General features: G+C 37.7%; 1 protein-coding gene across 1 annotated transcript in view; it reads left to right on the plus strand.

The window, feature by feature from the left end:
* Window positions 1–1,159: 1,159 nt before the first annotated feature.
* The window catches only part of rin1b (Ras and Rab interactor 1b), a 53,075-nt gene continuing 41,121 nt past the window's right edge, over window positions 1,160–13,113 (plus strand). The window contains exon 1 of the mRNA XM_052147275.1: window positions 1,160–1,213. The gene's annotated coding sequence lies outside the window, so the exon portion shown is untranslated. The remainder of the gene's footprint in view (window positions 1,214–13,113) is intronic.

The following is a 13,113-nucleotide window of genomic DNA, read 5'->3' on the forward strand; positions in this document are numbered from 1 at the left end:
TTACTTAATGACAACTAGACAGCGGTTCATAATGGGCTACAGCAGAACAGCAACAAGGATATTAATTAGTTGGGGGGACAATCAGGCCATATCTGATTATTTGGTGGACTTTTCCCCCTAAATGTATATTGTGGTTACAGCCCTGCCCAAAGGTGAGCAAAATCAGACAAAGCCTTCCTTTGGGGACATTTTGTGATGTCCTCATTTGGAAAACCAATCCATAGATAAATTAAATAATGATGTTTAAAAATGTCTAATAATGCAAAAAGTTTTCTGTTAAGTTTAGGATGTGGGTTAAGGTCAGTTTATAGGAATTATAGCTACATTTATATGAAGACAATAGCTCAGCAAACAAACAAAAAGCAACATAAAATTACATGAAAAAACATCTCCAAGTCCATATGACTAAGCTTTTAACTGTCCCCAAAATCTCCTAGTGGAGGTTTCATAAAAATGCATTTTTATGAACATTTTTAAATAAAAATGCCACATTTATTATTATTAAATTTTTTTTTCTGTTTTGATTCTTTAGGCTTAGAGTTTTGTAATTGTAGTAACTGTACATTAGAAACAATGGATGTTAAAGTTCTTATTCAATGGCTAAAAATAAATTATGTTATTTCTATCTATCTATCTATCTATCTATCTATCTGTCTGTCTGTCTGTCTGTCTGTCGTAGCTCTCTACTCTCAAGTGCTTTCCTGTAGCGACATCCAGCGGATTTTGAAGGAAACGCAAGCGCTGCCAATTTTCCCCGGTGTGGGCTGCGCCTATAACACTTTCGCTCACAAATTCTGTCACATTTCTTAGCAGCCAATATTTCAGAGTATATATGTTTTATATTAATTATATAAGCTTTAGGTTTCATTTATTTTTATTTATTTTTTTTTATTTTTAAACGGCATACTCACCCAATCCTGTAATTAATAGTATTATATTACTTGCCCACATTGTAGAGTAGCCTAGTTTGGTTCGTGTGGGGAAAGTTGCGCGGGTAGCTTCAGTGTTCGTGAATCACAATCCGAATCACAATGTGATGAACACGGAGGATCATATCAAACACACCATATCTCGTGATATCAAACACATCACACCACACATACTCCCGGTGCTCCTGAACGGAACAAACGTGCGTGGACACTTCGTGCGTCTCCATTCAATCTGATGACAAGAGGATCATGAATAAGAAGATGAAGATCTATTAACGGAGAAGGTAAAGTAAATCTTGCATGAAGAATCTTTCCCTGGCATCTTATCACGCTAATAAAATGTATCAAAAAGTACTATGGTGTTCTACATAGATGAGTAGGCTACTAATACGTGTGTGTGTATGTATGTATGTATGTGTGTATATATATATATATATATATATATATATATATATATATATATATATATATATATATATATATAGGCATTGTGTGTTTTCTTTTAAGTATCTTGGAGTACTATGCAAATACCATGGTAGGGGTGATGCTGATCAGCTAATGTGGTCCACTTTTGGGTATATCATCTAGAACAGCACTAAAATGTTTTTGTGTCCTTTCCATACTGCTCTCTGTGAGTTAATTTAGGTTTTATGTTGTGAAATATGTAACAGAAAACAACTGTTTAAGCCCAAAGAACTATTTAAATGTCAGAAGTCCCCCTTCATGTCATCATTGCTTTGATCAGGTAAAATAGACCAGTTAATCTTTATAGTAAAACCATCACTGTGACCCGAGAAATATGCACTTTAAATGTATTTATTATGTCTAATTGAATTATTGCATTTCTAAAAGTGTATTGTGGAATTACAAATAAATGTTACAATGTAGTGGGAGAGGCTGAGTTGAGAGAGATGAGGTGGATTTAAACAATATGTCACTTTAAAAGGCAACTTTCCTTACTAAAAGTCACTCAGCTTAATATTATAATTGTGTGTGTGTGTGTGTGTGTGTGTGTGTGTGTGTGTGTGTGTGTGTGTGAGTGTGAGTGTGAGACTGTGGACTTTGAGACCAAAATACTTTTTGTGCTGTAAAGACTTTGTATAGCATCAGCGTGGCTAATTCGAAGTTGTGAATGTTATTTCTTTTCAATAGCAATTTTATTTGTAAATGTACCTGTTTTTTATTCAAAACAGTTTTTTTTAATTTAACAGCCATTTTAAAAATAGCCATGAGAGTGCCCCTGTAGGCAAAAAGGAGGCATGAGTGTGTGTTAGGGGGTTGTGTGTGTTTGAGCACATTGATGGGTACTGTGTTCGAACAATACTAACATAACAATAAATTTAAATTTGGATTCTTTCAATATTAGTTTAGTCATTTTAATGAAAGGAACCATCAAACTATCTCTAAAAGCCAGTTTTGCAGTTCTTGGAGATTAAATCTTAAAGGGATAGTTCACCCAAAAATGAAAATTCTCTCATCATTTACTAATTTACTCACTTTACCCTCATGCCATCCCAGATGTGTATGACTGTCTTTCTTCAGCAGAACACAAACAAATATTTTTAAAAGTATATCTCAGCTCTGTTGGTCCATACAAGGCAAGTGAATGGGTGCCAAATATTTTAAGCTCCAAAATGCAGATAAATGCAGCACAAAAGTAATCCGTATCCAGTGGATTAAATATTTTGAAGCGAAAGGATAGATATCCTCTGCATAGATAGTAATACATAAATACCTTATTAGCAGCTGTTCCTATGGACTGTGATACTGTTTCTACACAAAAGCAGTTCATGCAGAAGTCTGAGCAAGGTGCTCGGTCTAAGGCATCTCCTCTATTCACTTGCATTTAAACCGATTCAAACAGATCTCCTTGTTAAACGTTCCAGTATGTCCGTGGCATCGCAGTTGACGTAAACAAATTAGCTGAATGAGGGATCTATGTATGACTATATATGCTTCTCTGTTGTACACCACACTGCGCTTCCATATTTTCCTTATTTCACGCATCAGTTCTCACGTCAATTTGCCAACGTACTTGCATCACGCGAGAGGCTGAGTGACATCGACCTCTTTAAATATTGTTCTATTCCTTACACATACCTTGCGTTTTGCTTCAGAAGACATATACTAATCCACTGGAGTCGTATGGATTACTTTTATGATGGCTATATGACCCTTTTTCACAAATGTGGTACCCATTCACTTTTGCATTGTTTGGATCTACAGACCTGAGATATACTTATAAAAATCTTTGTTTGTGTTCAGTAGAAGAAAGACACATCTGGGATGGCATGAGGGTGAGTAAATGTTGAGAGAATTTTCATTTTTGAGTGAACTATCATTTAAATAACCATGATAGTCCAAAATTATCTGGCCCATTTCACCTGATGGCCCACTTTAGCTGATATTACCCTACATGAATATGGTATCATCAGTCAGGTCCATGGTATACTGTATAACAAGTATCATACTATTACCATCTAAGAGTTTTTACAAATATGCATTTTGTTTCTCAAGCACTAAAAGGTAAATCTGATTAACTTGTACTGGGGATTCCTGTTCTTTTCTGGGGTAAATAAGGAAACCATTGGGCCCAATTTGAGAGTAATTGTTTTTTCACACTGAGCAGTTATTTTCATATTGTCATCCAAAGAATGTAGAACATATTTTAATAGTCTAATGCAAAATTCTGTTTAACAAAACCTTGTGCTTTTGGCATAGATTTTTTTTATTAGATTTTTTTAAGGTAAATTGTTTATTTAACACAGTCTGTTTAGTCTACCTATTTCAAAGATCTACCGGACACTCCCAGCACTAATACTCTACAATCCCTCTCCCCTGAGTACTGATCATCAGCACCTGTCCCTCATAATTGCATAAATCAGCTCCGCATCATAAAAGCCCAATCCTCCTTTTACTCTTAGTTTGGTCTCGACTAAGCATACAGACTTACTACTGCTGGTTACTTCCTGAAGACATTCCCTTGCTCTCTTATCCTGGTTCCTGCTCCATTGCTCCGTTTGCGATTCCCCAAGTACTTCTCTTCCTTAGTTTAGTTTGTTTTGTGCTCAATAAACACAACCTCCGGGCTCTATGCTATCTACGAGTCTGGGTGTCTGTAAAAACATGATAGTAGATGATTATTTGTACATATACAGTATACTGTATAATCCGAAAAACATTTTGTGTGCATGTCATCTGTTGTGGTTGTTACTAGTGGGAAGCAGTCAGATGGGGGCTTTTTTCTACAGTGATTCTCTGTGGCCAATTCACTTGCTTTTTAAAGTTGACCAATGAACTCTGAAAGTATTTAGATTTATCTAATTTCCCAAGACTTTTGAGAAAAGATTCCTATTTGTTCTAGTTGCATTTTTAGTATGTACAGTAAAGGTTTGTTGCCTGGTGGGATTTTGACAGAAAAACTGCAGCTCCTGCAAGCATCTTTGTCTGCGGGGGTGGGAGTGTGAAAAGTATGGTAGAGAGCCTCCTCGGAGACACACACACACAAACACACGCGCAGTCTGTTCACACTTTTGCACTGGCTTTATTCACAGCACATTGACACATACTGTAGATGAAACTCATATTCTGTTTTACATTGCCATCATGACCACTCTAAAAACAGTGATGTCATTTGTACTGCTACACAGACGTAACACCTTTGCCATTATTAGATTTTTGAAAAAAGGTGTGCTAGCCTTCACAGTTGAAAGACAACAAGATTTATTTGATAATGTAAAGGAATAGTTCAACCAACACTAAAAAATATTCCTATCACAGACATTCTTTCTTCCGAGAAAAAAATCTGTGGAGAAATTTTGAAGATTGTTGCCATTTACTGTAATGAAAGCAAACTTTGACCAGTAGCTGTTCATTTACCATAACTCTCAAATCTCATTAGCATTTGCACATATGCTACTTGGTATGTGACTACCAGTTACGAGACATGTAAGGACCAATGATGGTCAATGGCTTGACAACAAACCTGGCTTGATGTGTCTTGACACACCAAGTTTGAACAATGGCAACCACAAATTAGATTAGAGAGCTAAAGCAGAAGGGAAGATTTTCAGTGAATATTTATTTTGATCCATTACACAAATGGTTGTATAGAGCTGTTCAGCCATGATGTCAGTTTGTAGGTAAACCCGGAAGTCTAATTCGCCATGGGTTCCCTTTATATATTCCTATGGGTTTTCATAATGGGGTTTTTCAACTTATGAGTAAAATAAGGTCTGTGGTAATCAATACTTGAGGATATGTGGACGTTTTGTTCTACAAATAAAATTTTCATACATCAAATGTGAATTTTGAAGCGCTTGTGTGTTTTAAAAACAATTTAATTCAATCCGGCTTATTTCAATACCATCTGGCACCCGTGACCAGACCTCTGGAATCTCCACATCTGGCCCTTGGTCAGGACGTGGAAGACCTAAGTGGCCTACCACCCGAGGTGGTAGACACGAACACTCAGGCCTGGGCTCCCTGTACGAGGCGCCTGTATGTCCTGAAGTGGCGTCTGTTGGCTAATTGGTGTTCTTCACGATGCGAAGACCCCCATAGATGCGCAGTCGGATCAGTGTTTTTCTTGCTGCAGGAGAGACTGGATAGGCAGGGGTCCCCCTCCACCTTGAGGGTGTATGTAGCCGCTATATCAGCACACCATGATGCAGTAGACGGTAAGTATTTTGGGAAGCATGACTTGATCACCAGGTTCCTTAGAGCCACAAGGAGGTGGAATCCTCCCAGATCGTGTCTCATTCCCTCTTGAAAGCTCTCCATGGTCCTTCGGGGCCTACGAGGAGCTCCATATGAGCTCCTGGAGTCAGCTGAGCTAAAGGCACTCTCTTTGAAAAGACACTTTTTGGCACTCTCTCCGTGGTGTTCTTCCCTTGGGAGGGACCCCCCCATCGACGCGGACCCTATATGGCCCCCAGCTGAATGATTTTGATCCTTTTGGAGTTTAACCTCCGTTCCATGATGGAGGGAATGAGACTTTGTGTCTCTCCTGCCACAACACTGAACTACCCGCTGAAATGGCCGATATGTTGTCTCGGCTCCTTAGTGGTTGCAAGCCAGCTCCTTTTATACCCGTATGTCTGGGGGAGTGGCATGCAAATTCCACTCGCCAATAACCATTGGCCTTTTCTCAAAGATCAATGGTGTTTGGGGCTCCCAAAGGCGACCACCAGTGTTACTACATCGACACAATGTCTTGTACCCTCCGTCAGGGAACTGAGGTTACGAAAGTAACCAGGACGTTTTTTGTCAATTTCAAGCATTATATAGCCTTCATTCCTCAAAATAATGATTAACTGATGAATTCCTAGAGAAAGCTGTTTATTTATTTTTTTACCATTTTTGACCTAATATTTACCACAAACACAAAGACAATGTTAAGCTTCATTTAATGAACCAAATAGCTTTAAACTGTGATTTTTAAGCAAATTAGCAATTTTGTATGATTACTCAACAATGAGGTATTGGAGTGATGGCTGCTGGAAATGTGGCCTGTCTAGATTTGATAAAAAATTACTTTTTTTTTCCAAATAGTGATGGTGCTGTTTTTTTACATCAGTAATGTCCTGACTATACATTGTGATCAGTTGAATGGACAGAAATAACCTTGACAAGAACCAGATTCATCTTTGGGAAGCTTATCTTCCTTTGGCTTTACAATAAATGTACTTAGTCCAATATTATTAAGCGTTTTAAGCAAAAACTGATCAACATGATTTTGGCCCATTATCCTGATTTCACATTGCATGTAAAGACCTTTACCAGCATTCTAACAGTCTTGTCCAATGTGCTTAAGTGTTGTGCTTATACCTGTTTCATTCTGATGTTAAAAAATTGGCGAATCTTCCTCTTAAATCTGTGATTGGTGATCGGCTGATCATGTCTAGATACAGAGCCATAATTGTTTTTAAATTGCGGCATGCACATAATCACACATACACTGCTACCCTAATGAATGAGGACTTGCTCAGCCCTTGAAGCATGATGTTGCGGCCACTGGAAGGTTAGTATTTGGCAATTGTAAGCATTCGCGAATTTACACCTTCAGAAATGCTGTAATTCATTTGAATATGCTGGTTTGTTTTAAAAATGTGTACGAATATTAAGGTGCCCATTTTCAAGAGTCATTATCATAGCAGTCCTGACAATCGCTGTACAGTTAAACACAGGGAGGACAAATAATAGGAAACAGTGTAAAAAGAATTAAACAACAAATAAATGTGCTAACACAAATCTGAGTATACTTGCTATAGTGTGAGTTGTGACAGACTGTATGTGGAGCGATAGAGAAAGTTTGAGTGATTATGCGCGCTCTTAGATTCACTCCCTCAAACCTTCAAGCTGACAGAGTCAATCAAACATACGGGATCTCAGTCTCACATCAGTACCTCATCCAGCACTTTTTTGTGAGAACCCTGATTTAAATATAAGATATAAATGTTTGTTGCAATACCACTAATTAACAGCATCAACAGTTTAACCTTCAATAACGGCACCTCATCTTCTTGAAGTTGCTTATTTTTTTAGTGATTTTCGTTACAAGAAAACAGAAAATACTTTTAATGGATACTTATTTTGGAACTTTTAATGGATATATCTCTCTTAGTTCTGAACCTATCTCTGCTGTGTGTGATGCTCTCATGGTCTCTACTGATTGCCAGTATGTCACAATGATCTTTGACAACAGAACAGTTTTACTGTGTGGGGCATTAACATATAACTTCAGCATATTACTTCAAAAGTGTGGCAAAGGTCTCTTTTGAAATAAAATATTGGTGATCAGAATTGGCTGATCACAGTGTTAAATTATTGATGACTGGTATCAACTTAAATTTCCTGATCAGTGCACCACTAATACTAAGTGGATAGAGTGGGGCTATCATTGCGACTTATACATGGTTGGGACTAGGTCTGCATGATTTGGACAAAAAGTCATATTGCGATTATTTTGGAAAATAGTGCGATTTGAACTGTGATTATAATAGAAAAAACAAAGTTGTAATTTATTTCACATGTTCAACTGCCAAAAGACTAATGGGGTTTTCACACTTGAGTCCTCTTAAAATGAACCAAACTGAGAACTTTTTTCAATTCACCCACAAACAAATAAGTATATAAACAGTGAAACAAAGAGAAAACACTTTGAATATGAAGAAACCTTCTTCATATTCAAATTCTACCCATCCACCTTGTACCTGTTCTCCAATACCAATCTCCAATTATCTTTTCATTTTTTTCATCGAATTGTCCGATGCCAAAGTTTTTATCAGCAGCTCTGTCAAAACAGGTTATATGTAAGCTTTCTGCTCAATGTCACAATTAACTGAATTTCCCCTTTTGGTAATACCATAGTTTTCCCTAGTTTTTCCTGTCAAAAATACTGTTGTTTAATTGAATAAATAAATTAACACAAAATATTCCATTTTATTCTTTACTACAGGACTTAAAAACAAGTAGGCTCATAAAAACGATTCTCTACTGTACATAAAATAGTCCTAAAGAACGAGGCTTAATGTCAAACTGAAGTTGAACTGATAACACATTGGCGTAATTAAATTTAAAGTGAAAGTTTTGGTTAGTTTGTCACCATTTAATACAAATTGTATTTATTATTTTATTATATTTCATTTAACAATGCATTATATTATAGTATCTAAATATATTTTATAGAGGTATTATATGTAAGACTGAGACGCTTCTACCGCAGATGATAATAAAAATTGCTTCACGCAGGATGCGCCAGTTTAGTGTAAATAAAGCACTTAGCACATGTAAGCAAACGGAACCGAACGCTGAGCTCTTCTGTTTCTTTAAGCATGAGATGTATTTGTTGAGAACAGAACCGCTCTGAAAACACTGTAATAATGCTCTAACCTCATATAGACTGGACAGAGCAGCGCAAATAATCTTTGAAGTGAGCTGACAATTTATTTATTTTATTAAATCAAATCCTTTTGCGATTTAACAATCGCACAAGGTCATATCGTGATTTCGATTTTATTTTGATTAATTGTGCAGCCCTAAGTAGGACCCATTTGTGTTTTTTTTCTCTCCCAACAATGGGAGTTTAGCAAGGTGCGACTTACTGTAAGTGTGATTTTCAGGTAAATAAGGAACCGGATTAGGATGTTTCCCTCTTGAACTTCCCTCAGCATGATTTGTATTTTGACATGTCAGGAACACCTGCAGCAAAATGAACACTCAATCTGAGTGGGTTCACTGGCTCCCCTGGTTTAGGCAACATGATCACACGGGAAGTTGTTTCCAACAGTTCTGGTACCCTAAGATCAGCCACATTATGCTGACTCACCAACAAGTGCCATTTCTTATCAGACATTTTTGCATCGGCTCCAGCGTGTTAACCTTCCCCTTGTGGTGTGGCCGGAAGCATGTTGCATCAGTAGTGTGGAAGACCCGGGTTCGGAAGTAATCGCATTCACATAACCAGTGATGAGTGCGATTCGGAGGTTGCATTTTTCATACTAACATATAATTTTTACACCACTGATGGTTAGGCTTAGGTTTGGGGTTTGGGTACGGTTTATAAGTGTGCTTTCGCACTCGGTTTGATTGCTTGGACCGAAACCTAGTTTGTTTTCTTCCCCTCCCCTTTACTTCTAGAAAATGCAAACAGGTATAGCTGCAGGCCGGAGACCTCCAAATGGGGACGAAATTTCCAAAAGAGGGTGGGGTTATTCCAGAAGGGGCGGGGTTATTCTAAAAGAGGGGTTGCACCAACTCCAAAAGGGGATGCCATATCCACTCACAGTTAAGGTTAGTGAAAGGGTTAGGTAAGAGCTCCCAATACCTTTAATGGCAGGTTGGAGATCCTGTCCCTTTTTGGAGCACTGCCTACAGCTATTCCCTTCTCGAAAAATGGAGTTCACATGTGCCCTGGGCCCGCCCTTGGCATAGGCGCCATAGGGAGTTGCCTAGGGGGCAAAATAATAGCAAGGTGCCGCACAAATTATTATTATAATAAATTATTTTGTCAGAAGTGCGCCCTCTCGTGACGACTGTGCGCCCCTCTACCCATATATTGAGCAGTAGTGCAATGCGATTAATTTATAATTGGATCCTTATCATATGTGGACAAAATGAGTGAAAAATAAACAAATTATCAGGTGCACAAGGCAGGAAGCAGCACAAGAAATCACAAGTTAATGACTGTCCTATTGATGTTTATTTACTACTTTGAAATATCTCATTTAGAACCTCTTAACTGGTACGGACACTGTTGGCCATTTTTTGCTTGTTTTATTTAAGTTTAGTGCAGTTTATTTTCTTTAAAATAAACTTAAGCTTCTATAATGTTGATTTAATTTCAGTTATATTGCTGCTTGTTTTACTTCACCAAAAAACTCCTACGTGTCTTCTTTTAAAAGACACCATGATTAGGACTGTAGCCTAAAGCATTCATGCTAAGCACCCTCAAACGAAACTTAGCGCACCCTCAATTGCAGACCAGGGCAAACCGCTGCCCAAGGGTCAATTTATCATGAACGTTTTGTTATTAGATCTTTCATTTATCTGGCTTTGGTATCCATAAGCTTTTAATATGCTCAGGATTGCCAGATAATAGATTCAACATCCATATCAGAGATTTATACATGCACAAATAGGAAATATTTCGCTTTATATTATACTTAATTTATGCAATCTGGCAACCATGTATACAAGTGTGCTCTCTCTCTCTCCTCTTCAAAAAAATAAAATACTTAGTGCTCAATAGTGAAATATTCTTGGAGTGGACCCGCTAGCAAAACCAAGTGAGAGAGGAAAATGTTTGTTCTTTGTGTTAATTGTGAAATGCTGAAGTCCCTCAAACCTATATGTGAATGTTACTCTGGCAGTAATCATTAATCACTGTCATGCAGCCTGTTTTATTCAGCTGTGTGCTGACAAACCATTGACGAGACCCACATCATGACCCATGAGCGTGTAAACAGGTTGATCATGTTTTCAGTATAAAACAACTTTATTCACTTTGTGTCAAACATTAAAATAAGCTTTTAAATCTATAATTTCTACCAAATTACCACTGTATTGAAATATGGTAAAATAAACAACTCATAATTTTAATTATCCTTTATTCATTTTTAGTAGCACATGATAGAAAAGTAGCAGCAAAACTTCCCCCCATCAGTACAATACACTTCAGAAAAATTGAGCATCATTCATTGAGTGCATGAGTGCATTTCTACTTCTGGGCTTAAAAGATACAACTACGCAGACAATTTTTATATTCTCTCTTCCAGGATCTGCTTAACGGCTGATGTGGCCCCTGTACCAAAATAATTGCACACACCTGCTCAATTTAACATGTAGGACTATTCTGTAAATTGGCAAGTAGATTTCCTTGAATCCCATTAAACACACAAAATGCTGTATCAATGTATGTCCTAATCTGCAGGTGCAGCATTTTGCTGTCATTTTCAGTGACCGATAATGTGAGAAAAACAAAACGAAGCAATAAATGTCCATATAAAATCTCGCCTAGGGTGCCAACAGAGCCTGGGCCAGCCCTGCATGTGCCCATCCACCCAACATCACTTTGGCCACTGGGGACAGTGTTTCGGTAAGCACAGACCGATTTTATCTAAAGAAACGTCAACCTGCTGTTTCCGATTTTACTGTAAGATCATTCTTGCTTAGGAAATTGTTAAACTGCCCTAACCCAACTATTATTTTTATTTGTTATTTTGCTTACTGAGAGCTCTTTACCAACTATATTTCCCATATACACATAGCCACAAATATTGTGAGCTCTTCAGCTTTGCAGTAGGGATGCATCATTTGATTATTGTGGAGAGAGAAAGAGAGCAATTTGTTTTTGGATGTACGTATAAGATGAGAAGAGTTTTGAGCTCATATTGTGATCTCTGACTGTTTATTGCAAACTTTGGAACTGTATCTGAGCACAGTTTTAGACATCTCCAATTGAAATGTTACTGTAAAGAGATCTCATCTGTGTGTAGTGCTCCAAAGTAAAGACCCTCATCTCAGTTTCTGTTTTCTCCAATTTGTCACTTGTCATTTTGTGTGTGATATGACTTTAAGGGCAGCTTTATATCCAGGCTCCTCAGTGGGCAGCTGGCATTAGGACCCCTGATTTTACACATCCCACCTCATCTTATCCGTCACTTATCCGGCCTTTTTTAGACACATGCACAATCTGCCACGGATGCGGTGTGTCATCATTCATCATGAGCTTAAAAAGACTATGACACCATCAGTGCACTAATAATGGAATGCATATAGACAGATTTAAGACAAATGACATGCAATCATTTAACAATTGAAAAGCAAATGCTGGCACACTTTAACAGCTGAATAGAACTGACCAAAACTAAATGGAAATGAACACTGAGTTGTGCTGAACTGTACTGAGTTTCATTTAATTGAACTGAGTTGAATCGAAATAAACTGAACTCTAAATGAGTTAAGTTGATCTTAACCCAACAATAAATTGTTCAACTAAACTAAACAGTCAAATTGAACTGAGCTGAGTTGAATTAAGTTGAGATTAATTTAACTAAACTGAGCTGAGTTGAGTTGAACTGAACTGAGCTGAATTAAGTCAGGCTGAGTTTTATTTAATTGAATTGACTTAAATTTAACTAAATTTAAAAACATAACAACATTAATGTTTCACTCAGACAAACTGTCAAATTGTGAAGCTATATATTGTTTCCCGACGTCTTTCCCTGACTATATGTTCCACATGCCCACATTTCTCACTGCCATCCTCACATACCACAATCTCTCAGTGATACTGTCACTTTCTCTCTGTCTCTCTGAGCTGCATTATTCTGACAGCTGCTGCTCATTTACTGTTGAAGGTGCAATCCTGTCTCTTTCCTCACTTCCTCCAATTTCTCTCTCACTCTCTCTCTCTCTCTCTCATTCTCTCCTGTCCCAGGAAAGTTTCCTCAACAGGCTTCTGATGAGACTTGTTTTTAATCTCCCGCACACTTCAACTTGATGACTTCTCTCTCTCTCTCTTTCTCTCATTGTGGAAGTTACTGGAAATGTTGAGAGCGATCTTGCAGAAGTGCAGCAATTGTGAAGCCGTCTGACAGCCTACAATAATCAGCCACAACATTAAAACCACCTGCCTAATATTATGTAGGTCCCCCTCGTGCCACCAAAACAGCGCCAACCC

This window comes from Xyrauchen texanus, chromosome 2 (genome assembly GCF_025860055.1).
Source record: "Xyrauchen texanus isolate HMW12.3.18 chromosome 2, RBS_HiC_50CHRs, whole genome shotgun sequence".
Lineage (NCBI taxonomy): Eukaryota > Metazoa > Chordata > Actinopteri > Cypriniformes > Catostomidae > Xyrauchen > Xyrauchen texanus.